Source organism: Triticum aestivum, chromosome 4B (assembly GCF_018294505.1).
Source record: "Triticum aestivum cultivar Chinese Spring chromosome 4B, IWGSC CS RefSeq v2.1, whole genome shotgun sequence".
Taxonomy (NCBI): Eukaryota; Viridiplantae; Streptophyta; class Magnoliopsida; order Poales; family Poaceae; genus Triticum; species Triticum aestivum.
Genome location: NC_057804.1, coordinates 181,348,839 through 181,370,298, shown reverse-complemented (window position 1 = coordinate 181,370,298; position 21,460 = coordinate 181,348,839).

Sequence of the window (21,460 nt, the reverse complement as noted above, 5' to 3'; positions counted from 1 at the left end):
GCGCAAAAATGCTCACTCCAGACCCATGGCGACGATGCGCGCGAGCGGCCAGCGGCTGTGCCAGACGGTCCACACTGCCAGCCTACGGCATGGCACCGAGGATCGTCTCCAGATGAAGTTCGCGACTGGATGGTGGATGGTCGCCGTCGATGCCAGCTACGACTCTTAGTTAGACTAGATGATCGTTGCCACCACCAACAAGTTCACCATCGTCAAGAAGCTCGCGGACGACATTGCCGTACTCCTCCAGCCCGCGCACCCGGGCTCCTCATTGCCTGCCACCCTAATCGGCCTCCATGGTCGGAACCTCTTTCAAGCATTGGTGGCGTTGCGACTGCCCGCCGACGCCACAAAGAATGTCCACCTGGAGGTCGCGCTCGCCGCGAGGCGCCTCGCCCTGCAAGAATATGTCGACCTACACATCCACGAGTATGAACAAATCGTGTACATAGGTATCTATAAGGCCAGTGAGGATGCTACGACATTGGCCTTCTTCAACCGGCTGGAAGCCTTGGATGCCTTTGCTGAGAAGCACCTTGACCTCGTCGTACGTTGATGGATGCATCTTTCTTCTTGCCTCCTTAATTCTTATTGTGCTATTGCATTCTCGTACTAGTCAATATAGACATGTGTGATCCCTTTGCTTAATTATATGCATCACTATAACTAGTACTCCATTCGTCAATTTATAAGTTGTGCTGCTCGTGTTTGGTGCCGGCGCACGACACAATGAGCACACCCACGTCGACACATATAGGGAGGACATCCAGCGGTTCCAATGGTGATTTGTCAAAATATGCAGCTAAAAATCACTAGCACTATCTAATTTTTGCAACTAAAATTCAGTAATTAAACATAGATTTCATTCATAGATTAAGCAGTTTTGCTTAATGTATGCAAACAGCCAACCGTTAGGCGCCGCGACGCGCTCTGCTCGCGTCCGTTGGCGCGCTCGGGTTGTGGACAGCTTTTTCTTGCATGCTCAAATACTATATGCATATATATGGTTGCTCACCGTTGAGGCAACCATGGAGCGCTTTGCTCGCGTCCCTCCATGCGCGCTCTGCCAGCGGTTGGGCCTGCACACGATCACGTCGGGGGCCCCATATGCATGCGGCTGCGCCACGCGTGTTGCCACGCGATGCAGTTACATGTGGCATGATGGAGTTACGCGCTACGAATTAGAACTGCCATCAGGACGTGTCGTCCGGCCTCCCCTTTAATTCCCGCAACCATTATAACCTTACTCTCTTAAACCTTTCGATCGCGCCCCACAACACAACAAGAACACCCACGACGACACATAGAGAGGGGATGTCTAGCAGCGTTCCAATGGAGTTTGGCGAGCATAAAATGGAGACCCACGCAAGGGAGACGGATCTCTCGGTGGTGTACACCATTGACCCGGCCGTGGTGGACGACTACATCAACACTGTTGAGTAGTTGTTTGCTGGAGACAAGTACAAGGTGGTCGGCATCGACCTCCAGTACACCGCCGGTAGTCCCGACATAGATCAGAAGGTTACCGTCGCCCAATTGTGTGTGCGCCATCATGTCCTCATCTACCACTACTGCATGGCCAGAGAGCCTTGCGCCCATTTCAACAGGTTTATCAACAGCACCGAGTACAAGTTCACCATGGTGGAAACCACCGACGATGTGAAAGCGCTCAGTGTTACGGGCTTGGCCTGCCAGAACCTTGTCAAAATCCATGACCACTACAGGGTCTGGGCAACACAAAGAAGGACTCCCTGGTCGAACTCGCCTCAGCTATCATTCACCCCTACTACGAAAAGATGAAGCAGTATGCCCAGAAAACAAGTGCCGTATCCTGGCACAGGTCCTGGATGCGGCGACTGGATGAACCTCACCTCAGGTTCGCGGCCAAGAGTGTGTACACATGCTACGAGATGCACAAGCGGATTGTTGACATGAGGAAGTGCCTCCTTACCCAAATCGACGAGCCCGGATCAAGCCACAAGCAGAGAAAGCGTCATAAGAAGTAGATGATGATCAGATGATCGTTTATGCTAGTTAATCATGCATGTAATATATAGTTTACTTTGTTGGTGTGTGGAAGTGTTGATACATCTGATAACCCGCAAGTATACAAGATAGTTGTAGCCTCTTTCGATAAGTAAGAGTGTCGAACCCAACGAGAAGCTAAAAGTAGAGCAAATACTCTCTCAAGTCCTATCGGCCACTGATACGACTCTACACACGCTTTACCTAGAACAAGTATGAAACTAGAAGTACTTTGTAGGTGTGATAGGATAGGTTTGCAAGATAATAAAGAACAAGTAAATAAAAAGTAGGGGCTGTTTAGATAAAGATGCAATAAAGTAAATATAGTGAGTGTGGAAAAGTGGTGGTAGGAGTTGTGGAATTGTCCTTAAGCAATTGACTATGTTACTAGACCGGTAATCACTATTGCAATTCTATTTGAGGGAGAGGCATAAGCTAACATACTTTCTCTACTTGGATCATATGCACTTATGATTGGAACTCTAGCAAGCATCCGCAAATAATAAAGATTCATTAAGGTAAAACCCAACCATAGCATTGAAGTATCAAGTCCCCTTTATCCCATACGCAACAATCCCCTTACTCGGGTTTGTGTTTCAGTCACTCACGCAACCCACTATAAGCGAATCATAAACGCATTGCAACACCCTACAACGGGAATCCCTCACGCTTGCGCGACACGGAGGGCACAATAGGACAGCACCAATAATAAAACATGCAACTCAAACCAATCATAGAAATTCATCAATCACCGATAGGACAACGAAAATCTACTCAGACATCATAGGATGGCAACACATCATTGGAAAATAATATGAAGCATAAAGCACCATGTTCAAGTAGAGAGTACAGCGGGTTGCGGGAGAGTGGACCGCTGAATATAGATGGGGGAAGGTGATGGAGATTTTGGTGAAGATGACGACGGTGTTGGTGAAGATCACAGTGATGATGATAGCCCCCGGCGGCGTTCCGGCGCCACCGGAAGCAAGGGGGAGAGAGCCCCCCTTCTTCTTCTTCTTCCTTAACCTCCTCCCTAGATGGGAGAAGGGTTTCCCATTTGGTCCTTGGCTCCCATGGTGTGGGAGGGGCGAGAGCCCCTCCGAGATTGGATCTATCTCTTTGTTTCTGCGTTCTCAGATTCTACCCCTTCACCGTTTCTTTAATATCCGGAGATCCGTAACTCCGATTGGGGTGAATCTTTCGCCCAGATCTTTCTCATAAAATTAGCTTTCATGCAGCAAAAGAAGAGCGTCAACTGCCTTATGGGGGGTCCCAGGAGAGTCCAGGGCGCGCCCCTATCTCCTGGCCCCCTCGGGCACCGTCTCGCGTTGATTTTACTTCCCAAAAATCACAAATATTCCAAAATAATTCTTCGTCCATTTTTATCCCGTTTGGACTCCGTTTGATATTGGGTTTCTGCGAAACAAAAAACATGCAACAGACAGGAACTGGCACTGAGCACTGGATCAATATGTTAGTCCCAAAAAATAGTATAAAAAGTTGCCAAAATTATATAAAAGTTGAATAATATTGGCCTGGAACAATCAAAAATTATAGATACGACGGAGACGTATCAGCATCCCCAAGCTTAATTCCTGCTCATCCTCGAGTAGGTAAATGATAAAAAAGATAATTTTTGATGTGGAATGCTACCTAGCATAATCTTGATCATATGTCTAATCATGGCATGAATATTAAGACACGAGTGATTCAAAGTAATAGTCTATCATTTGACATAAAAACAATAATACTTCGAGCATACCAATAAAGCAATCGTGTCTTTTCAAAACAGCAAGGCCAAAGCAAGCTTATCCCTACAAAATCATATAGTTTGGCCATGCTTCATTTTCTTCACACAAAATGCCCCCATCATGCACAACCCCGATGACAAGCCGAGCAATTGGTTCATACTTTTTAACGCGCTTCAGCTTTTTCAACCCTCACGCAATACATGAGCGCAAGCCATGGATATAGCACTATAGGTGGAATAGAATATAATGATGGAGGTTATGTGGAGAAGACAAAAAAAGAGAAAGTCTCACATCGACGCGGCTAATCAACGGGCTATGGAGATGCCCATCAATTGATGTCAATGCGAGGAGTAGGGATTGCCATGCAACGGATGCACTAAGAGCTATAAGTGTATGAAAGCTCAACAAAAGAAACTAAGTGGGTGTGCATCCAACTTGCTTGCTCATGAAGACCTAGGGCATTTGAGGAAGCCCATCGTTGGAATATACAAGCCAAGTTCTATAATGAAAATTCCCACTAGTATATGAAAGTGACAACATAGGAGACAATCTATATGAAGAACATGGTGCTACTTTGAAGCACAAGTATGGAAAAAGGATAGTAACATTGCCCCTTTTCTTTTTCTTTTTTTTCTTTCTGGGTGGGCTTCTTTGGCCCCCTTTTTTATTTAGGCTTCTTTGACCTTTCCTTTTTTATGGGGCAATGTTCTATAATGATGATCATCACACTTTATTTTCTTACAACTCGATATTACAACTCGATACTGGAACAAAGATATGACTCTATATGAATGCTTCCGGCGGTGTACCGGGATGTGCAATGATCTAGCGTAGCAATGACATCAAAAAAAGGACAAGCCATGAAAACATCATGCTAGCTAACTCATGTAAAGCAATATGACAATGAATGCTCAAGTCATGTATATGATGATGATGAAAGTTGCATGGCAATATATCTCGGAATGGCTATGGAAATGCCATGATAGGTAGGTATGGTGGCTGTTTTGAGGAAGATATAATGAGGCTTATGTGTGATAGAGCGTATCGTATCACGGGGTTTGGATGCACCGGCGAAGTTTGCACCAACTCTCGAGGTGAGAAAGGGCAATGCACGGTACCGAAGAGGATAGCAATGATGGAAAGGTAAAAGTGCGTATAATCCATGGACTCACATTAGTCATAAAGAACTCATATACTTATTGCAAAAGTTTATTATCCCTCAAAGCAAAGTACTACTACGCATGCCCCTAGGGGTATAGATTGGTAGGAAAAGACCATCGCTCATCCCCGACCGCCACTCATAAGGAAGACAGTCAAAGAAACACCCCATGCTTCAAATTTGGCACACAACGGTTACCATACGTGCATGCTACGGGACTTGCAAACCTCAACACAAGTGTCTCTACAATCCACAACCACCCACTAGCATGACTCTAATATCACCACCTTTATATCGCAAAACTATTGCAAGGAATCAAACATATCATATTCAGTGATCTACAAGTTTATGTAGGATTTTATGACTAACCATGTGATTGACCAATTCCTTTCATCTCTCTAAATAGATATAAGTGAAGCAAGAGAGTTTAATTCTTTCTACAAAAGACATGCCCACACTCTAAGAAATATAAGTGAAGCAAAAGAGCATTCTACAAATGGCAGTTTTCTATGTGAAGAGAAACAGGCAATCCAAACTTCAAATGATATAAGTGAAGCACATGAAGCATTCTATAAAGCCATACTCAAAAGATTTAAGTGAAGTGCAATGAGCATTCTATAAATCAACCAAAGACTATCTCATACCAGCATGGTGCATAAAATAAAAGTGAAAACTAAATGCAAAATACGCTCCAAGACTTGCACATAATGCATGAACGAAATGAATTCGAAAACATACTGATACTTGTTGAAGAAAGAGGGGATGCCTTCCGGGGCATCCCCAAGCTTAGACACTTGAGTCTCCTTGAATATTTACTTGGGGTGCCTCGGGCATCCCCAAGCTTGAGCTCTTTCCTCTCTTCCTTTTCCTCATATCGAGACATCCTTGATTAGACACTACATCCACACAAAACTTCAACAGAAAACTCGGTAAGATCCGTTAGTATAATAAAGCAAATCACCACTCTAAGTACTGTTGCAAACCAATTCATATTTTGTTTTTGCATTGTGTCTACTGTAATATAACTTTCCATGGCTTAATCCACTAATATAAATTGATAGATTCATCAAAACAAGCAAACTATGCATCAAAAACAGAATATGTTAAAAACAGAACAGTCTGTAGAAATCTGAACATCCACCATACTTATGGTACTCCAAAAATTCTAAAACAATTAGGAAAAATAAACAAGTTGTATATCAAGACAGTGCAAAAAGAATCAGAACCACTTGACGTTCCAGTTAAAAATGTAAAATTGCGCACTACGGCCAAAGTTTCTGTCCTGCACCGTACAAACCAACAAGCATTGTAAACATCCTAAAGGCAAACCTTGGCACATTATTTTTATAATACAATGGAATTGTACAAGGGGATAATTATTTTTGATGAAAAGTTCCTGTAATAAAGATTCACAAAGTTTCCGTGAGCATGAACGAAGTTCAAGGAGCTCTCCCACTTCAACAATGCTTGTCTCTCTCACTTTCACTTTCCTTTTTGAAAAGTTTTAGGTTCCCCTCTTTATTTTTTTGTTTTTAAACTATATAAGAACACTTAAAAGAAATAAATGACTCTCTAAAACTTCCGGGTTGTCTCCCTGGCAGCGCTTTCTTTAAAGCCATTAAGCTAGGCATTTAGTGCTCAAGTAGTGAATCCACCCAGATCCCAAGGTATATCAAAGCCAATTTTAATTAACAATGATTTGTAATTTAGTAGTGAGCACAAGGTAACATATATCAAGCAATAACGAAGTCTAACTCTCTTCCTATGCATCGGCATGTCATAAAAGAACAATTCAAGCACACCAAGTAAAGGCCAATGCATAGTATAAGCAGTTTCTTGCAATTCTATGGTGTTGGAAACATAGAGAGGTGGATACATAGTTCATCTCTCATAATAATTGCAAGTAGGAGCAGCAAGCACATGCATATTATATTCATCAAAATCATCATGTGCAATGGTAAAAGTCAACCCATCAATAAAATCCTTAATAAGCACAAACTTCTCCGATATAGTGTAGTTTGGAGAATTCAAAAACGATAATAGGACTATTATGCATGGGTGCAATAGCAACAATTTCATGTTTAACATAAGGAACTATAGCAAGTTCATCTCCATAAGCATAATTCATATTGGCATCTTGGCCACAAGCATAGCAAGCATCATCAAAAAGGGACATTTCAAACAAATTCAAGGGATAATAACAATCATCATAGCAATCATCCTTCGGTAAGCATGAAGGGGAATTAAATAATGTATGAGTTGGAGGGTTACTCTCATTAGAAGGTGGGCACGGGTAGCTAATCCACTCTTCCTCCTTTTGTTCTTCGCTCTCCTCATCATCTTTTTCATCCAACGAGCTCACTATTTCATCAATTTCTTCTTCCATAGCTTCCTGCAAAATATTAGTCTCTTCTTGGACAGCGGAGAAGTCCTCAATATATGGTTTAACATAGGCATTAGAAGCATAATTATCATAACAATATTGAAATATGGCAAAATTTTCAGATTTGTAAAGAGTAGCATCATTCTTTTCAATCAAAGAGGCAATCTCATAAGCACCTTAAAAAGCAATAAATTCTTCAATTTGTTGAACATCATAGTAATTGTAAACACCCTTAGCATACGAAGATACGATTCCACTATCACTAAATGAGCATTGATAGGGTAGGTGTTTCTTAGGGTCTTCAGAACAGCAAGTAAACTCATATATTTCACATAAATTCCAAGCATAGCATTGCAAACGTTGAATTTGATCCCATAGTAGTTTCCCTTTTTCAGATATACGGTGTCGCACAAAACAAGCATGCTCATCTAAAGATTTGCCCTCAACTAAACTAGTGGGGGTTTCAGCACGAGCACAAAGGGATCGAAGATGATCCAAGTAAAAAGCTTCAGGAGTGTGGTAGATTTTGAGTGGTTCTTCAACCACTGGTTCAGTAGGTACAACTATTTTTTTTGGTATTTTGCGTTTCCTACCCATAGCTAAAGATAGAAAACAACTAAGAATAACAAATAAAAATTACTTAGTGATAAAGCAAATAAGCACACACGAGAATATTCACCCCACGCTATGACTCCCCGGCAACGGCGCCAGAAAAAGGTCTTGATAACCCGCAAGTATACGGGATAATTGTAGCCCTCTTTTGATAAGTAAGAGTGTCGAACCCAACGAGGAGCTAAAGGTAGAACAAATACTCTCTAAGTCCTATCAGCCACTGATACGACTCTACGCACGCTTGACGTTCGCTTTACCTAGAACAAGTATGAAACTAGAAGTACTTTGTAAGTGTGATAGGATAGGTTTGCAAGATAATAAAGAACAAGTAAATAAAAAGTAGGGGATGTTTAGATAAAGATTCAATAAAGTAAAAAATAGCGAGTGTGGAAAAGTGGTGGTAGGAGTTTTGGAATTGTCCCTAAGAAATTGACTATGTTACTAGACCGGTAATCACTATTGCAATTCTATTTGAGGGAGAGGCATAAGCTAACATACTTTCTCTACTTGGATCATATGCACTTATGATTGGAACTCTAGCAAGCATCCGCAAATACTAAAGATTCATTAAGGTAAAACCCAACCATAGCATTAAAGTATCAAGTCCCCTTTATCCCATACGCAACAATCCCCTTACTCGGGTTTGTGTTTCAGTCACTCACGCAACCCACTATAAGCGAATCATAAACGCATTGCAACACCCTACAGCGGGAATCCCTCACACTTGTGCGACACAGAGGGCACAATAGGACAGCACCAATAATAAAACATGCAACTCAAACCAATCATAGCAATTCATCAATCACCGATAGGACAACGAAAATCTACTCAGACATCATAGGATGGCAACACATCATTGGAAAATAATATGAAGCATAAAGCACCATGTTCAAGTAGAGAGTACAGTGGGTCGCGGGAGAGTGGACCGCTGAATATAGATGGTGGAAGGTGATGGAGATGTTGGTGAAGATGACGACGGTGTTGGTGAAGATCGCGGTGATGATGATGGCCCCCGACGGCGTTCCGGCGCCACCGGAAGCAAGGGGGAGAGAGCCCCCCTTCTTCTTCTTCTTCTTCTTCTTCTTCTTCTTCTTCTTCCTTGACCTCCTCCCTAGATTGGATAAGGGTTTCCCCTCTGGTCCTTGGATCCCATGGCGTGGGAGGGGCGAGAGCCCCTCCGAGATTGGATATATCTCTCTGTTTCTGCGTTCTCAGATTCTACCCCTTCACCGTTTCTTTAATATTCGGAGATCCGTAACTCCGATTGGGGTGAATCTTTTGCCCAGATCTTTCTCATAAAATTAGCTTTCTTGCAGCAAAAGAAGAGCGTCAACCGCCTTACGGGGGACCCATGAGAGTCCAGGGAGCGCCCCTATCTCCTGGCCCCCTCGGGCACCGTCTCGCGTTGATTTTACTTCCCAAAAATCACAAATATTCCAAAATAGTTCTTCGTCCATTTTTATCCCGTTTGGACTCCGTTTGATATTGGGTTTCTGCGAAACAAAAAACATGCAACAGACAGGAACTAGCGCTGGGCACTGGATCAATATGTTAGTCCCAAAAAATAGTATAAAAAGTTGCCAAAAGTATATAAAAGTTGAATAATATTGACATGGAACAATCAAAAATTATAGATACGATGGAGACGTATCAACATCTCCAATGTATTTATAATTTTTGATTGTTCCATGCTATTATATTACCCGTTTTGGATGTTTATGGGCTTTACTATACACTTTTATGTCATTTTTGGGACTAACCTATTAACCGGAAGCCCATCCCAAATTGCTGTTTTTTTTTCTATTTCAGTGTTTCGAAGAAAAGGAATATCAAACGGGGTCCAAACGGAATGAAACCTTTGGGAGAGATCTTTTTGGAACAAACGCAATCCAGGAGACTTGGAATGTACGCCAAGAAGCAGCCGAGGCGGCCACGAGGCAGGAGGGCGCACCCTAGGGGGTGGGCGCGCTCCCACCCTCGTGGCTCCCCTGACCGACCTCCTTTGCCTATATATACTTGCATACCCTGGAAACACCGAGGAGCACCATGAAACCATATTTCCACCGCTGCAACCTTCTATACCCGTGAGATCCCATCTTGGAGCCTTTTCCGGCGCTCCGCCAGAGGGGGAATCAATCACGGAGGGCTTCTACATCATCACCATAGCCTCTCCATGAGTTGTGAGTAGTTTACCACAAACCTTTGGCTCCATAGTTATTAGCTAGATGACTTCTTCTCTATCTTTGAATCTCAATACAAAGTTCTCCTCAATCTTCTTGGAGATCTATTTGATGTAACTCTTTTTGCGGTGTGTTTGTCAAGATCCGATGAATTGTGGGTTTATGATCAAGTTTATCTATGAGAAATATTTGAATCTCCTCTGAATTCTTTTATGTATGATTGGTTATCTTTGGAAGTCTCTTCGAATTATCAGTTTGGTTTGGCCTACTAGATTGATCTTTCTTGCAATGGGAGAAGTGCTTAGCTTTGGGTTCAATCTTGCGGTGTCCTTTCCCAGTGACAACAGGGGCAGCAAGGCACGTATTGTATTGTTGCCATCGAGGAAAAAATAAGGGGTTTATATCATATTTCTTGATTTTATCCCTCTACATCATGTCATCTTGCCTAATGCGTTACTCTGTTCTTATGAACTTAGTACTCTAGATGCATGCTGGATAGCGGTCGATGTGTGGAGTAATAGTAGTAGATGCAGAATCGCTTCGATCTACTTGTCGCGGACGTGATGCCTATATACATGATCATGCCTAGATATTCTCATAACTATGCACTTTTCTATCAATTGCCCGATAGTAATTTGTTCACCCACCATAATACTTATGCTATCTTGAGAGAAGCCACTAGTGAAACCTATGGCCCCCGGGTCTATTTCTCATCATATAAGTTTCTGATCTACTTTATTTTGCAATCTTTACTTTTCAATCTATATCATAAAAACACCAAAAATATTTATCTTATCTTATTATCTCTATAAGATCTCACTTTCGCAAGTGGCAGTGAAGGGATTGACATCCCCTTTATCGCGTTGGTTGCGAGGTTCTTGTTTGTTTGTGTAGGTACGAGGGACTTGAGTGGAGCCTCCTACTGGATTGATACCTTGGTTCTCAAAACTGAGGGAAATACTTATGCTACTTTGCTGCTTCACCCTTTCCTCTTGAAGGGAAAACCAACACAGTGCTCAAGAGGTAGCAAGTGTCATGTGTGTAGTAGCCACCTATGAAATTATGCATACAATAGTTTACTTTGGTGTGTACAAATGCCATGGTTGTAGTAGCCACCAATGTAAGTGGATGTTTAATTTGGTTATGCAACCATGTCCTTATAAGTGTGTGTGTATATATGTTGTTGTTCTGTATGCAATCCCATCGCACAACAACACACACGTCTTATTAGCATCAATTGTCTGTGTTATTATCAGTCTTCGCACACATTTCTGATTACAGACCTGTTTGTTGCGTATCACACACATCTTTTATATTGAACCGTTTATGTTCTCTTGTCTCAACACAAACAGTTCATCCACGTGAACCGCATGCCATATATCTCACACACCTTGATTTGGCTGACTATTTCTTTTGTGTTGCCTAATCACAAACAGTTCATCCTAGTGAACCGTATGCTGTTTATCACACACACCTTCATCTGGCTGTCCGTTTCTTTTGTTGCTCCTCACCACAAACAGTTAATTGCACTGAACCATATGCCCTACATCACACATGGAACGAAAATCTGAACCGTGTTTGATGCATCCGTCATCGCAAACATTTTGCACCTTTTTGATGGGTTTTTTACACCACCATTTGCGATTAATGCATCGCACACAGTTTCGTCAAAGGGTCTCTGATCGTAGTGCCGCCTTAGCAGCATCCTGCAGTAGTGCTTATCTGCATTACTTTCTCTACCAGTGCATAGTGGGGTGCTCTTCTCCAATATTCTGTTCGCATTCTACAAGAGAAACAAGCAGACACATCACAGGTTTAGCATGTAGTATATGAAACTCATTTTGGTAAACCGGTTCAGTAGTAAGGTGGACAGGATAACAACATGAAACAAACATATATCTATGTACTATGGTCACTATTTTCCATATCATTCTAGTTTATGTTGCCAAATCAATATAGAGACACAATTCAAATCATATATTTTTAAGACACAACAACATAGATAGAATATAAATGTGAGAAACTACACAGCACCGGCAATACTTGTAATGTGCATCACATGAGAACATAACTTTTTATACAACTGAAACTGAAATCAACATAGAGCAAGAAGTTAGAACATCAATCAGTTAAATAAATAGGTTTAAAACATACCTGTTGCGCCATTGGAGTTTCAGTTGGATCCTTCAAATTGGAAAGTAGTTGGTATGAGTAAATACAGTGATGCAAGAGCAAAGGAGTATGGACCATAGCTACGGAATCTAACCTGAGAACAATTGCTCTTCTGCTTTAAACGTGGAGTTTGGGTTCGCTGTGGTGGTCTTTGTGCTTTGGGCACTACAATTGCTTTACAAACTTCTAGTGTGGGGGTACTCTGTGGTGGACATGGTGCTGTGTCATCTAGAACTGGGTTACTATCTGTCGGGGTTGGGGTTAGATGGGTTGTAGCTGGTTCTCTGTCCAACGGTGTAAGTGTGCAATCTGGAAGAGTCTCGATTATGTGTGGTGGGGCTAGTTCGTGGGCGAGTATAACCATGGTTCTATCTGCATCGACGGGTAGCACCGTCTTTTGTGAAGAACGGGTTTTTGCTCCCTTAGATACTGCCATCACCCCCTTCAATCAAATGGATGATAAACAAGAAAGGAAATTGAACATACATACATTGTATGATAGATAGATGTGGTAATTCACATATATGTTGTCTAACCAAATAGTACATCATGACACAATTTCATATATATGATGGCTAACTAAACATGATAGCATGACACAGTTTCAGATATATGATGGATAACTTAATAGGATATAATGGCATAATTCAACATATGATGAGTATCTGAACAGGATGACATGACAAAACTACATGATGTCTTTCTAAAATACGTTGGGATGAAATAATTCACATACATGTTGTCTAAGTATACAAGATGGCATGATATAATTGACACAATCGATTCATATACTAAGCAGCTGGCACTCGCATGTATGATCTCTAAACTAAGCATATGGAATTGAATATTGTGCATATGATGTCTAAAGTAAGCAATGCAAGACACCATATGCATGATATGAGAAATATAAACATTGCAAATTGGAGCATACACCTCAGGTGGGATATAGGACTGGTCATATGTCTCTGAATCCTCCTCCGAGGAGCTACCTGTAACCATCGAGATATATGCTTCAACAAGTACCATTGCTAGCTCTGAAGACCTTGTTTTCTCTCCTGATTTTTCCATAACCGACTCAAATGGCTGATACACATGAAGATTAGTTCAATATACATAGATTGTCGACAAATGGAATACGTAATGAAAAAAAGGATGGCATGAGATAATTCACATATATGATGCCTGGCTACATGGCGGTGCATAATTCACATATATGATAACTGGCTGAAAAACATGGCATTGCATAATTCACATATCTGATATAGAAAGAAAACAAGAGGCATTCACACAAAGCATGTCCAATCTAAGCAGATGGCATGGCAATGCAAGACACCATATGCATGATATGATCAATATAACCCTGCCAAGTTAGAGCATGCACATCGGGGGGGGGGGGGAATATGACTGGTCATCTATCTCTGAATCCTCCTCTGAGGAGCTATCTATAACCAGCAAGAAATCTGCATTGGCAGGTAGCACTGACTGCTCAGAAGACCTTCTTTTCACTCTAGATTTTCCCATGACCGACTCAAATGGCTGATGCACAGGAAGAGTAGATGAATGTATAAACATTGTTGACAAATGGAATACATTATGAAAAAATATGGCACAATACAATTCACATATACGATGACTAGCTAAACAGGATGGCATTGCATGATTCACGTATATGATGCCTGGCTAAAGAAGATGGCATTACAAAATTCCCATATACTCCCTCCATTCCTAAATATTTGTCTTTTTAGAGATTTCAAATGGACTACTACATACGGATGTATGTAGACATATTTTAGAGTGTAGATTCACTCATTTTGCTCCGTATGTAGTCACTTGTTGAAATCTCTAAAACATAAATATTTAGGAAGGGTCACACAAAGCAAATCTAACTAAGATGATGACATATAAGATGTATAATGTAAGCAATGCGAGGCACCATATGCATGATATGACCAACATCAACATGCTAGGTTAGAGCAAACACCTCAAGGGGTAAAATATAGGAGTGGTTGGCTCCCTCTGAATCCCCCTCTGAACAGTTATCTTCCTCTGGAATAGAATCTGGAATGGCGGGAGGGGCCCCCACTTCTCCCACCATGGAGTGGCGTCTGCATGACATTATATTCCCACACAATGGTCCTCTCTTTTTTCTACATGTTCAATACGATTGTGTACAATAACTGAAATGCATAATAAAAGAACATAGTTAGATTATGTAAGGCCTAAGGGGTGCATCCAGAAATCAAGACCGATTGTAGCAAACGAGTGGATAGATCCAAAACTAGTGATAACAGGTAGATTATAGCTTTAGTTAAAAAAGATAGACGATGGATCATCTATTGTTTGTTGCCCACCCAACATGAACCACATAGAAGACCCCAGATGAACCAGATAGTAGACAAATACTATTCATTGATGCCTCGATATGTGCCCCACGGGCATTTTAAAACTCAAGTTTGAACATTAGTTTGGACCTGACTTGGAGTCTAAGAGGTGAACAAGACAATAAAGTAGCAGGTAATAATAACCGATGTATAACGTAAGCAGACACGAAAGAGTGCGACCTCTCTTACGGAATTGTGTAGTCCTTAGGTTCATCTACTCAGTCGATGATGGTAATGCAGTTGGCATGGCTACCGGCAACGGGGAAGATGATCTGAGGCGGCGAAAGAAAGTCTACAGGGGGAATCTCTACTGCAGTGAACGCTTCTATCGATGGTGCACCTCAGGTGGAGTGGATGATGGCACAGCAGGAGCAGGACATAACACACGAAGTTTTCTTTGACACCTATATGAAAATGAAGTAAATCTGCAAGGGATCCTTGGAATTGGAGGATTATTTAAATGCAGGGACAGGAAGAACACAGGAATAGGATAGGAATGCAGGTGCAAAACAGAGCATTTGCAAACATAGGAGTTTTGTCAACCTGGGTGTTTGGTTCACATGAATTGGAAGAACACGAGAATGGAGAAACATGGTCAAATTAAAGTCAAACCAGGTGAAAATGAAAAAAAATAAGAATCTTATTATGCCATTAATGCAATTAGTCCCATTCTCCATGCATATTAATTTGAAAAGGACGTCCAAGTGGATATTAAAATTCCTACGTTTTTTCTTTGAAAGAGACACCAAAGGAAAATATCCTCTAGTTTTGCTTTGCTCCATTCCTTCTAACCAAATGCACGAATAGTAGTACCATAGTAAAGTTTCCAATTCCTATGTTTTCCTTCACTTTTTCTTTGAACCAGTGGCGATTCTAGTAGGCAGTCTTCAACAAGTTGAAGCCTGCCCTCAAAATATTTGTGAGCTTACATTTGGTCCAAATTAGTATTATATAATGGCTATCTTGCTAAACCGATTAAAATTGTGGTTCAAAAGAGCATTTAGTTTTCTCCCTATTAACTTTGTGACCACGATTCATTTATTTCTAGATTTGCATCTGCTTTGAACCAAAGGATCCCAGAGGGATCGACATGAATGCAGAGTAACAAAGTGATGCGACGAGTGTACAACCTCTTTGGCATAGCCTTGCCGAACTCAGCATCATTGGGTTGGACGTGGAGGATGGTGATACTGGTGTGACTGTCGGAGGTAGGGAATAAGATCTGAGGCCTCTAGATACGGCGCCGAGGGTACTGCTCCGCTATGATGGACGGTTTCATTGTTGGAGCAGCTCCGGTGAGGTGTATGATGGCGAGGCTGAAGCAGGACAAGACAGACAACGTTAATCTGAAGTGAGACTCTAATATCATCTGCAATAGATGATGTAAAATACATCACCAAAAAGTGCTAGATGAAAAATGCAACAGCCACGCCATGGCCACTCCGACAGACGCTATAAATACTGTTCACTCTGAACTTAACTGAAGAAACTGAACTTTACAGTCAAAACTGAATTTTACTGTCGAAACTGATTGAACTAGTAGCAGAGCATTGCAATAGAAGTTTAGGGTGTTCGAGCACTAGTAGCAGAGAAGCTGTGATCTAAAAATCAGCAGCCACTCGAGCAGGGAACGCACTAGAAGAGAGCAACTCGTGCAGCAGCACCTTGAGCGAGTGCTAAAGCATCAACTCCTATAGCTGCCGGAGGTCATGCAGCAGCAGTGCGAGTGAGAGCAAGAGTAGAGTAGCAACATGAATGAGAGCAAGAGTGGAGCAACAGCGTGACTGACAGCAAGAACAGAGCCGCAGCGCAAGCAAGAGCCAGAGCAGCGGCAACAACAACACAAGTGAGAGCCGGAGCAGCAACAACTATTGCCGGTGTGGAAGTCACTGCCGAGGAAGCAACAACATGGGGGAGAGACGCCATGGATGAAGTGGCCAGCGATAGCACCATCGATGGAGACCCACCATGGTTGCTCGGTATCGAGCACCGACAGCCCCCTGAGATCGTATAAAAGATAAAATGCAGCGGTGCATGCAGAACCTCCTTGGTGGCGCCGAGTAGGTCTCGGCTTCATAGGAGGAATTGGTGACGGTGCTACGGTTCCGGTGGGGCAGGTCAAGATGGTGTTGTGGGGATGGAGGTGGCACAATAGACGAGGCGAACGTTGGGGCAGATCCTTGGAGGTGGAGGATGGGGCGGCTGATCCGGCGGGATGACGAGATTGACGATGGATCCTCATCCGGTGCGGCGGATGAGGGACGGCAAGCTATTGCGGTGGACGATGTCGTCCGCGAAGAGGCTCCGACTAGGCGGCGATCGGGAGGCCGACGGAGGAGCGTGAGGTTTCGCGGGTTTTGGCGGCCTCAGTGTACGAATGGGGGGATGAATGGGAAGGTATGGAGGAGCCATGGCTTAGGGACGTGCTTGTCCGAAATGTCGGGTAAGTTACGAACGTACCCCCATCGGTTTTGACCACGCGACATCGAGGCGGCATTTCCGGCTAAGGGGTAGAAGGGGGATTTCATGTGTCTGGGCTGCGGGACCAATTCAGATGAGGAGGGAGTTTTTGCTCGCATCAAAACTTTGGGAGAACAAGGCGCGGCGCGGGTTGAAGAGGCGGGAGTTTCATAGCAGAAGATACAAAAGATACTCGAGCTTGAAAATTTTGGGATAACAAGGCGCGGAACCCATGTTCGACAGAACAAACTTAACATGTACAAAAGAAACAATTCATACAAGACATAAGAGATTCATGTCCCTTTTACTATATTACTATAAATGCCATTGAAAAAACTACAAGAAAAATGTAAAAAAATAGGGAGAACAAGATTACCCTATACAGTACCAAATTAATTCGCACTTCCCTTAACAACAACAAAAAACAAATCAATTCCCACCCCAAGAAAGAGTCATGTCCCTTTTTATATGATTACAAATGCTCCGGTGCACCAAAGTTTACATTTTGTTAAATTTTGGAATTATTCCGAGTTCATTTGGCCTTTTTTATACATTAATTGAGTTTCTGGACATTTAATGTGCATAATTCAAATTTGAGCTGCAAGCACATGCTCCGGTGCACCAAAGTTGGTTGAAAAGTCATATGTGTGTCCTTGGGTGAATTCCTAGGTCCCATGTAAGAAATGGGAATGAAATTCAAACATTTGGGCATCATGACTCGACCGAGAACAATGAGTAATTTGGTTTTTAAATTCCTGTAAATCCAAAACTCGCCTAGAAATCATGAAACTTGGCATGGTGTCATGTCATGGCACTAACATGCTGCGGTAAAAAACTTGGCCGAATTGGAACAAGTTTTTGTATAAGCTTCTTACAAACCGGAGCTTCTCTCAAGAAGGCTCGTGGTTCTGAGAGGGAACGTGTCATCTTTGTGTGTGAAATGATATACGCTGCCCCCTTGATTTTCTTTATAGTGGTAACATAGAACTATATGACTGTCATGTTAAATTTTGGGTTTAGTCCGGGTTCGTTTGGCCTTGTTTATACATTAATTGAGTTTCGGGTTATTTAATGTGCATAATTTTGAACTACAAGCACATGCTCCAGTGCACCAAAGTTGGTTGAAAAATAACATGTGTGTTCTCGGGTGAATTTCTGGGTCCCATGCAAGAAATGGGAATGAAAATCAAACATCTGGGTGTCTTGGCTCGGCCGAGAACATTGAGAAACTTGGTTTTAAAATTCTTGTAAATCCAAAACACGCCTGAAAATCATGAAACTTGGCATGGTGTCATGTCATGGTACTATCGTGATGTGGTAATTTTTTTGGCCGAATAGGAACAAGTTTTGGTATAAGCTTCTTGCAAACCGGAGCTTCTCTTCATTTTCTTTACAGAGGCAAAACGATATACACTGCCCCCCTTCATTTTCTTTACAGAGGCAACATTGAACTATATTAGTGTCGTGTTAAAATTTGGAATTATTACGGGTTCATTTGGCCTTTTTATACATTAATTGAGTTTCTAGACATTTAATGTGCATAATTCAAATTTCAACTACAAGCACATGCTCCAGTGCACCAAAGTTGGTTGAAAAATCACATGTGTGTCCTCGGGTAAATTTCTAGGTCCCATGCAAGAAATGGGAATGAAATTCAAACATCTGGGCGTCATGGATCGACCGGAAACATTGAGAAACTTGATTTTTCAATTCCTGTAAAATCCAAAACTCGCCTGGAAATCATGAAACTTGGCATGGTTTCATGACATGGCACTAACATGCTGTGGTAAAAAACTTGGCGAATTGGAACAAGTTTTGCTATAAGCTTCTTGCAAACCGGAGCTTCACTCAAGAAGGCTCGTTGTTCTGAGGGGGAACTTGTCACCTTTGTTTGCGAAACGATATACGTTGCCCCCCTTGATTTTATTTACAGAGGCAACATAGAACTATATGACTGTCTTGTTAAATTTTGGGATTAGTCCGGGTTCGTTTGGCCTTGTTTATACATTAATTGAGTTTCTGGTCATTTAATGTGTATAAGTCAGTTTTGAACTACAAGCACATGCTCCAGTGCACCAAAGTTGGTTGAAAAATAACATGTGTGTTCTTGGGTGAATTTCTAGGTCCCATGCAAGAAATGGGATTGAAAGTCAAACATTTGGGCGTCGTGGCTCGGCCGAGAACATTGGGAAACTTGGTTTTAGTGTTCTTGTAAATCCAAAACACGCCCGAAAATCATGAAGCTTGGCATGGTGTCATGTCATGGTACTATCATGTTGTGGTAATTTTTTTGGCCGAATTGGAACAAGTTTTGGTATAGGATTCTTGCAAACCGGAGCTTCTCTCAAGAAGGCTCGTGGTTCTGAGAGGGAACGTGCCACCTTTGTGTGCGAAACGATATACGCTGCCCCCCTTGATTTTCTTTACAGAGGCAACATAGAACTATATGAGTGTTGTGTTAAATTTTGGAATTATTCAGTGTTCGTTTGGCCTTTTTATACATTAACTAAGTTTCTGTTCATTTAATGTGCATAATTCAAATTTTAACTACAAGCACATGCTCCAGTGCACCAAAGTTGGTTGAAAAATCACATGTGTGTCCTCGGGTAAATTTCTAGGTCCCATGCAAGAAATGGGAATGAAATTCAAACATCTGGGCATCATGGCTCGGCCGGAAACATTGAGAAACTTGGTTTTTTAATTCCTGTAAATCCAAAACACACATGAAAATCATGTAACTTGGCTTGGTGTCATGACATGGCACCAACATGTTGTGGTAATTTTGCTGTCCGATTTGTGAAGGCGCACACATTAACAATCAACAAAGTCATTTTCGAACAAGTGATGTCATGTTACAATGAGAATCACAAGTATTATTGAAACCGTGGGCGTTCTACTTACCATTTACGTACCGCCACGCGTCCCCTTTTCTTATTAGCTAGGAGGCACGTGCAGAGTAGCTATTTGAGTACAGGAGGCGTGCGATTAGACCCCTGCACGTGTTTATCAGGAGGAGAGCCCTTTGACCTCCATCTGCCGCCCACCTCTCTCCCAAGCTCCATTAATGGCGCCCAAGCCCTTGTTTAATGGCGTGGCTATGTCTCACTCGACTGAGATTTAAGAGGGAAAAAGGAAAATCTAAAAAGAAATTTTACACGGATCTTGATGCAAGATCTGAGAGACCTATATAGCATCTACTATGACTTATAGCAAGACTGATGAATATATAAGGACGACGACAGTGGATAATAATTGTCTTACATATCTAGGAAGATAATTAAAAAAGCCACATGCGGCTACGCCAGAAATACACAAGGGCAAAAGAAGAAGGAAGACACATACAACGATCTGGCTCGCTGATCTCTACTTTCTTGATGCGCTGCAGGTCACGGAGACTAGTTCTCGCAGCGAGCGGCGATGATCTCTTTCATCAGTTTGATGTCCTTAATACGCTGCTCGGCAGCATCCACACATTCCTCCACCTGCCTTTCATGCTCGATGCGGAGCATGGCATTGTCGTACATAAGTTTCTTGACGATGACGCCCGTCCTCTTCAACAAGGCAGCGGTCTCCTCCGCCTGCTTTGCCCTTCCGATGATCTTCGCCCTCAGCAGGTCGCACTCGGCCCGGAGCTTCGCATTGCCCTCCCCTACTTGCCGGATGATGCCGGTAGCCTGTTCAAATGAGGCATTCATCTCGTCCTACAGCTTCATCCAGCTGGAGATCTGATCCATCTGGCTATGGACCATCGCATGCATGCACCTGTAAGAGTGCTCCCCTGTCGGTGAGACATTTTCCCAGGCCGCCACAGTGCAGGAGGACATCTCTGCTGCATTCACAGCGCGGTGCGAGATCTCTGCTGCTTCCGCGGTGCGGCCGGACCAGTCTACTGCATTGACGGTGCGACGGGACCTCCGTGCTGCTTCGGCAGCACGGCGGAACCTCTGTGCTGCTACTGCCACGTGGCAGGACATGTCGGCTGCTTTCGCAGCAAGGCGGGACATCTCTCGTGCTTCCACTTCCATGCTCGCCTCTCCCTGGTGGTAATCTCTCAAGCCAGAACTCACGCTGGCCATGGCATATGCAAGGGAACGATGTTGAATGACTTGTTTGCTTTTGTTGATGAGGAGTTGAGGAGGAATGTGCAGTCATCTTGGCATAGTAGTATTTATAACCGAGTACTAATACGCTCCTAAGTGGGAAACGGTTTAGGTTTTGATTAGTGTGAACAGGTTTGCAATTAAATATATCAGTGTGATCGGTGTGAACAGGAGTAGTAATTTGGAATGTGACGAGATGCAAGCTCAAAATTTATTGACGGTTTTAGTTTCAAAGTG